The 9,054-nt window shown below is 37.2% G+C and overlaps 1 pseudogene; it reads right to left on the bottom strand.

The window, feature by feature from the left end:
• Nucleotides 1-4,278: 4,278 nt before the first annotated feature.
• LOC146740252 (uncharacterized) lies at nucleotides 4,279-5,235 on the bottom strand (annotated as a pseudogene).
• Between the last annotated feature and the right edge of the window lie 3,819 nt (nucleotides 5,236-9,054).

The raw sequence follows: 9,054 nt of genomic DNA on the forward strand, positions 1-9,054 counted from the left end.
CACAGCTCGTTTGCGGAAGTGAACGGCCTTTTATTTAAGTCTCGCTTTAAATCTCGCGAGAGAAGAAATCATCAATGAGAGAAAAGCGGTTTATTGCGGGGGCGGACATTGACAGAAACCAACAACATGAGAAAATGTAGTAGGGAAAATGATTCACTAATTTTTTTAAACATAGTTTTTATTATACATAATATACACATTTTATTTTATTTATTTCGAATTACTCGTGCGATGTTTTGTAAGAATCTATTGCCAAATTGTTATGGCTCAAGTAAACAGCTGTTGAAACATAGACTGTAGAAACACATTGGTCTTATTGTTCATAGAGTGGTCAAACAGAATATTGCAAGCCAGAATTATCATAGCCGGTATCATCAGTATAATGCATATTGTTCTTGCGTGAACCTACGACATCCTTTCCCGAAGTTTACTCACAATAGGGCGCCACCTATCAGTGTCATCAAAGAATGATAGAGGGCGTTGATGACAGTCATTAAAAACAAGTAACTGACTGTGCACTGATCAAAAGCCCCTGATTAAAATCCTCCGTTATTTTGAATGAAAAAAAAGCAAGATAAGCGACTCTTTTATAGTACAAACATTTGCTTTCATCCATAGATTATTATTATCAATTGTATATAATTGTACAGGAAATGGTAAATAAATATGCCTATGAATACTTTTCAAGCGTAGCACGCCACCATCATGCACGGTAAAATACGTCTTTTTTGCTAGCATGCCATTTTAGCTAATTTAGTTGACCTGTAATTTCGCTAATTCTAAATGTCGCTGATTTAAAATAAAGTATATTCTCACAATGAGAATGTTTGCACTTTAGCTGAATTATATTCTGTCAATTCTTACATTGAGTAAAATTCGCTGAATGGCATGTGTACATTTTTACAATATCATGTTTTTAATAGAACCGCTGGTGGCGCTATATGTTCGCAGTTGATGTCAGAACTACTAGCAGCACAGCTTGAGTGCAAGGGATTTGGACCATAACTATGATAGCTAATCACATGGCGTTAATTTTGACCTATCTCTTCTGTCCATTGCTGTCCAATTAGAATAGTTATCGACGGATTGTGTTTTATATCTTCACGAACTGCATATAAATATACAATATATAATAGGTCTTGACTATACTCTTATACCATTGAATAAATTCCATTACGCTTCATTCATTCAATAATGATGGATGAGCCAGAGATGCGGCAGCTTTAGACTCCACTAAAGAAAGGGGAAGTGAAAATATCTGATTACAGACCAAGGTTTTTGGATACAAACAGTTTAGATTCCAGTGAATCATCAACGTATCCGTCCTTTGCAGTTTCGGATTTCCATATACCATGACGTTTAAAACATCTTTCATTGACATTGGCATTAGCCGCAGCTGTCGCTCCCCCGCACCGTAATGAGTGTAACCCAATATTAAGTTTATCGTCGGCAACCTCTTTCAATCTTGCGACAAGGGTTTCCCGCGCCCTGGTATAACTTAAAGGTTTGTTTTTTGAAATACATTTTACAGAATCCTTTGTAAAAACTAAAGACTGAAACAAGTAGAAATCACTCTCCAAATCAATTTTACATACATTAACATATCTTTGAAGATTAAAATACGGGCATGCAATTGATGTCAATTTTGCTAAAACTATTTCATTTCCTTTCCGATACTGATCGGTTTTACTAGACTCAATACTGAGCGTCATATGCTCCCCATGGGAATGCACGTTGTTACATTCTATTGTACTTAACTCATCAAACGTAGAAATGCTGAAAAAGATAACGTAATCATGGCAATATCTCTAATTACTGCAACGTCACCAGTGTCTGTATACTTCGAACACAACCGTTTACTCTACCAACATTTCTGGTGTCACCGGGTCTTTCCGCTGCACTGGTCTTCCGCGACATCGTTTAGCCGATTCTAGTAAATTCCTAATATAGGTGAGATGTAGGGATTTCAAAACCAGAAATTTCGTGAGCCCACTTAATACCACACACTACGCTATTAATAACACTAACACCATGCTTTTCTTCAATCAGCTTTGTAATATATAATGTACAAAAATAGGATTTGCGGGCAACACCTCTACATTTTTTGCTGTTGCCCAAACCTTCCATTTTCTAAACGCACTAAAGTACTTAGTATTTGTATGCGAACTTCTAGCATCTAACAGTCTACTGGTTATCTGACTTGCTATGTTGATAATCTCCTCATCAATCGTCTCGCCTTCCAACTCACTTTGCACTCTTTCTTGCAAATTTAGACCTGCAACATAATAATATTACATTAAGTACTCGTATAATCAATACGGAGTGCTAGCTTATGAAATGCCATATACTGATCACTAAATATGCCATTTCTTCCCATTCCTTTTTGTATTATTTCTGTCGACGGCAAATAACGCCAATCTACGATATTCGGCATAAATTTCCCTTCTTTGGGACATAAATATGACCAAAACGGCGCAGATCGCCATTGTGGTACAATTAGTGTTCCCCTCGCCCTCACGGTCCGTTGCCAATTTACGCAACGTTGCTGGTACTATTGTAGGTGGAGGCACAAGCCAGTTGTTTTCCCCTGACCAGTTTTGACAAAATGCATCAATGCCCCCGGTCTCTGGACACCAACATTTTGAATTGAAACATGCACACTGACTATTGTAGTATGTAGCAAATCTGTCAAACGTATGTGGTCCCCAAAGAACATTTAATATATTATACACCTTCACATTTATCAACCAATCATCATTAATCAGCTTTCTCATTTACGGTACGAGGACCCATTGCATTTGCAACTGAATATTCATGATCTCACAAAAATCATATATACGTAATGCAATAATATGCAAATTGGGCTTTCTACTGCCCACTTCAATTATACGTATAACATTCTGATTATCAGTACGCCATTGTACTACTTGACCCTCAATGGTCATGCCTAAGTCATGCAGTACTCGGTGTACTGCTTCAAGCTCTCGCCAGGTGGAGCTTTGTACAGCCTCGGTGGCTGACCATGTACCAACACTATTCACATTATCATATCTCACGGAGAAGCCTCCGTAACCGATGCCCGAGGCATCGGAATATACAACCTGTGTGTATCTTGGCGTCCTATGCCAATTACGTCCATTTAGACGTTCCAAATTATTCAACCAGAAACACAACTCGTTCAGTGATTCTGAGCACACTAAGACTTTTCCCCACCAACTTGTGCGACATTGATACAATTAAACAAGTATCTCGTTCGGAGCCTCACTATCGGTCCCACAGCCTGATACAATGACATTAACTGTCCCACAATGGACGCAAACATTTTCACTTTCACACTATTTCCCTCTGCGGAAATTATTTGAATGGCCTCAAGAATAGCCGTCAGAGCTCGTTTGACTCGTATTTCTTGCCCATATACTCTCCCGTCTTTCAAATCGATATCATATCCCAGCCATGGTACTGATTGCCGTGGGTTCCAAACACACTTATCCTGAGCGATAAGGAATCCAAATCGGCTTAAATCTCTTTCAATCTGTTCTGCCAATACTATTGCCTCCTTGTATGTCGATATACCAGCAGTGACATCGTCATAATACAAAACTATTTTCTTACCTTGTCCTCGCCAATAACTAACCATGGTTCTGGTTACTTTTGTGAAAATATACGGGGCAGTACATTAAATACGAAATAACGCGTACCTTCCCCAAGATCCCAGCAAAACCCCAAGTATGTGCGATGAATTGGGAATATTTCAATATGATGAAATGCCGATTTTATGTCAAACGTGATTAAATAATCCCCCTGGTAAAATATTTGTTGAGCTACTTTCATATCTTCGCAACAAAATTTTAATTTGTGAAGAAACCAATTATTTGCTCTACAGTCGAGCACAAGTCGACACTTACCTTGCCGATTAACTGCCACACTCAAAAGGTTTATAACATGTGGTTTAATCTCAGCATATGAAATGCATTCTTTGTTCAGTAACTTACGTATTTCAGATGTCACAAAATCATTGTGTTTCAACGCTGATGCGTTATTTCTCAATTCTTTGTTAGATGGCAATTCTTTTAGTGGGAGTTTGTATCCCTGATCAATTACTTCAAGTTTTCCACATATCACGAGCAGATTTCAATCTGCCTCGTGGACTCACAGCACTATCACACTTGTCATAGCCAAAGTGTAGTTTACATTCACTCAATGGGTGGGATTTTGATCCACAACATTCAATCTCTTGCCATGCCTGACTCATCATATCAAAACAAACATCATCACTTTCTAATGTGTTTCCTTACTGCACACACCATGGGAGATGATATCTCCGTTAACGCATTCCACCACACCCACTTTACTGGGTATCGTCACATCCAACTGATTTTCCCTCGTTAAGACATGGTGACTAGAACAGGCACTCTCATCACATACGTGTAAACACACAACTTTGTCATTCAAATATGAATTAAATGAACTTATCTTTGGCTGCATTGAACTTGCACCAGATGCGTGATTATCTTTACATTCTGATCGCCAATGGCCTGGTTTACCACAACCGTAGCAAATGCCAACTCTCTTAGATATGCCGCTTTTCTCACTGTCTGCAACCTGTAGCACTTTCCCGCTATCTCGGTAGTCTTTTACCGCCTTTGTACTTGTACGTCTCCGCTCTTTTAGCTTTTGTGATGCTCGATATTCTGCCTTTTGTATTCTCTTGTCATCTTCATCACCAGATGCTAAATCGTGAGCAGTATATTCCTCAACAGTAGCCCATCCGCTTTTTGACATGTCCGCCAACTTGATCAGTTTTTGACGCCTTTTAACCATGGCATTACCGTCTATTATCTTCCCCTTTGCCTTCCCTGTCTTTTCCTCGTTGATAGAAGAAACAGCCTCTTCCATGTGCCCCAATACACGTTCATTATGCTTGTATTGTAGTTCGTTTTCTTTCTTTCGAAAGGTAGGTTTTTCAGATCATCTCATCGACTTCATTGTTTCTATTTGAGCAGATGAAGTAGCACTCTGTGCCTCTTGCAGCTGATTAGTCATCGTTGTAACTCGTGATGTAACAAGTTGGTCCAGATCTTTCAATAACTGGCTGGAAATCTGTTTCACAGAATCAGCTATTTTCTTGTTAATCTGTTCTTGTGGCATAGCGATTATAGTAGTAGTAGCTGGTGTTTTCCCGGCGGTGGCATTATACCCTGCCGGTCTACTTGCAGTTTGCTTATGCGACTCCATGGAGAATTATGAAGACAAAGTGAACTTTTAAATATTTGATGTAATTGAACTTGAACGTATGTGAGCTGCTGAGTTGCTGGCTAGACTGACTAACTTCCTACTGCTTCCCGCTATTCCCTATCTGATTGCCCCACCCATCTCATCAATTACTGTCACCGTAACATTGAAGACAGTATTTTCCCTCTATACTATCGAACCGAGGGAAAAGATACATATAACAACACAAATATATCTGACAGGAAGTGTCTATTTCGTCACGGTGAGGTGAGAACATTTTCTGTGTGATCTTTACGCATGTGATCTTTAAGCATGTGACCTTTAAGCATGTGATCTTTACGCATGTGATTTTTACACATGTGATCTTTACGCATGTGATCTTTAAGCATGTGACCTTTAAGCATGTGATCTTTACGCATGTGATCTTTACGCAAGTGATCTTTACGCATGTGATCTTTACGCAGAAGGAAGAAAACAAACTTTATCAGTGATTATTACCCCCACATTTACCCCCCCCCCAAAAAAGAGAAAAAACTAAAATATTTTTTTAAATAATGAAGATGAGAAATCAATAATACAAATAAAAAAATACACAAAGAACTGTTTCAAAACCAGAGAAGAAAAACTGAAAAAAATAAAGTCAACACAACAACAACAACAACACCAACACCAACACAAATACGAAAAACACTCCAATTTATTTTTTTGTTATTTTAATTTGTTTGTCAATTTTGCTGCTTTTCTTTGCTTGTTTTTTTATTCTATTTATTTTATTTATTCTTTTTTATTTTATTTGTCTTTCTTCGCAATCCTAATAGGGATACGAACGCAATACAGATTATTATAAACGTGTAACGAGTGCATCATGACGTCACTTATCATGTACTAGTACCAAGCATATTTTCTTGTGGAAGTTATCGGGAATATAGTGGGGGATGATGCTATCTGCAATTCGACACGCGTCACGTAGAACAACGGTTATATGGTCGGTTTATGTCATTTTGCGATGTTGATGTAATCAGTAAAACGTATCACATTTTTACTCATTTTCAAACACCATTCCATAGTAGTGTACTGCCCTCTATGTGACTGGAAAAAGACCAAAATCACAATACTGGTACCTTGTACACATTTCCTTATGTCGCGCCCTCTAGCGACTCTGCTTTTATGTGACATCTAGATACACTCCCCACACCTTTAAACAAGGTCTTCTCAATCCCGGGGATTGCACCAAGAAATCATGGGAAAATATTCTTGTAATTTAAACAAATAATCTGTCAATTGTTTCCTATCGTCTCCTCAACCCTCAAAAAATAATTGAAATTAATCCAATGAGGAAATCCTGCGCTTAAAAGGACAGTACATTTCATGATTGACGGACAAGCACGAATCAATACGATTCGAAGCTGTGGACAAGAGTGTGACCTCTACTGTTCTACAAACAGTATTTTTGTTTGTATAGGGTCGACAGTTTACACATTTATATTGGTACGCCTTTTTATCAAAATCAGGAATGTCAGTTTGTAGCATATTTGTTATGAATTACTTTGACATGTTTGTCCGTTTCTCGTCATCCTTCTTTACTCACTGAGGACAACTATCTGATTTCAGAGATTGATAGTGCCAATTGCATTAATTAAAAAAACTATTTCTTGTCAATAATAATTTGTAATTATTAGTATGCAAATTAATCTATTTAATATGCACAGACTTATCTTTAAAACTTCGTACTTGATTGTTCTATGGCGTTTTAATATCATGGAAATCAATAACTAATTCGAGTTCCTTAAAGGCCCAATTCAATGTGTGGCTATGCTAATAACTGCTGTTAATCATTTGCAAATATCCATAACATATAAACATAAGCAAACACAGTATAATATTCATAACCACATGTACCATTTGAATGCCCTAACTTTTCCTGCCGAAATGTTGGCCCAACATTTTGCATATTACCCAGTAGTGTAGTTTATACCTGCCAACTTGTCACGAACCTCACGAAGGTGATGACCAAAAAAATCATGAATTTATTCTGAATATTTCAAATAATATAAAACGCATAATATATTCCAACTAGCTAATTTGCATAACATACATGTTTGGAGAAGTCCCATATTACGATTGGTGAAAAAAAGAAGACATTATCTAGTCATCCAGCGATTATTGGTGGTTGTGCAATTTATTGAAGATCCTAAACTTACATCCATAAATTTTACAGCAAACTCGTAAAAATGCGGGTGATTTTATGTAAGATGTGGTTGATGAATGTGGGCAACTTTGCCTTCAATTTTTATGCCAGAGAGGCATAATTTACATTGGCATGATACATATGGAACAAAATATGGAGGGTTATTCTGTTAATAGTAAAAAAAAAAAAATGTTGAAAAGGTTACTAAGTTCATGGGCCGTGTCGCTATAATATAAGAGATTGGAATTATACTGATTATTATGAATTAGCATTAATGTCACAAGCTGTCACAACAAAGTGAATTTATACACATCTGTCACAACTATTAAATTAGAATTTTATTCCCTTAAACATGACCCATCTGTCAATAACTTTGAACAATTTTATTAAATACTGTAAAGGGGGAAATTATTCACTGGGTTTTAATTTAGCTTATTTCGCTGACTGGAAAATGCGCTAAATTAAAACCCAGTGAATATGTAAAATTTAGCATAGAACACATTATCTAAATGACGAAACCGTGAATTTAAAACCCACTGAATATGCCTGAAATGGTAAATCAGTGAAATTTAAACCCAGTGAAAATTAGTCATTTTACAGTAGTAGTTTTGTTACAAATAAACTAGGCTAGGTGCTTTTCACTTATATTCCTGACTGATTCCGCGAGCTGTGGTTAGTATTCGCTCTGATAGGGGCTTAACACTGTACATGGAGTCCGAAGCTTTTTTTATGTACTACTTCGAAGATCAGTTAAGATTAGTTTTCACAGCTGAAAAGTTTCTCAAAATGTGCTATATACTTAGTGGAGAGTATTGGGGGGAGGGGGAAGTTGTGTTCCTTAGGATCCATGCACCGTAAATCTATAATAATAATTGACCTGATATTCAGCTCATCTTATTATTGAGCATGGCCGTTCTATTTATATCTGAAGAACCATTCACTGCAACTAGGTACATAGTACATAGGTGCCTTGGAATAATGCACAATCATGCTATTGCAGATGGACATGTGTAACCAATGCAATAATGAAGGTATTGGACAAGAAGCATAACTAACCTACCAAATGACCATATATGGCCATTTTACCTAATTAATAAACATAACAGTAATATATCAAACGGTTTTGCAGATTATGCATAAACCTAATATTTATAGAACTATTGCAGATGGCCATGTGTAACCAATGCAATAATGAAGGTATTGGACAAGAAACAACCTACCAAATGACCATATATGGTCATGTTACATCATTCAGAGGCGACGGCACGATCTGCTCATCAACCTTGTTCAGAAGGCACAACCTTACTAGTGGGTCCGAGGCATGCTCCTCTTAACAATTTAGAAATTTAGACCCCTTGAAACGCAATTTCCCACATTTGAGGGGGAAATTTTGCTGAAACAAATTGTTTCAGCTTGATTTTGGAGGGGCGACCCCTTCCCCCGTGCCGCCACCACAGTCATTAATATACATAATGTTATTAGTACCTGTTAAACTTTGTAATAAACTGAGTTCTCAAAACACAAGTGACCGATCTCCAATTAAATTTACTACTAAGGTGCATCACTAAAATTAACATATACATACATGTTAAATCGTTTTTGGATCTGAGCGTGTTAAAGTTATTGGAGTCAAA

Source organism: Saccoglossus kowalevskii, chromosome 7 (genome assembly GCF_978046115.1).
Source record: "Saccoglossus kowalevskii chromosome 7, keSacKowa6.1, whole genome shotgun sequence".
NCBI classification, from domain to species: domain Eukaryota; kingdom Metazoa; phylum Hemichordata; class Enteropneusta; family Harrimaniidae; genus Saccoglossus; species Saccoglossus kowalevskii.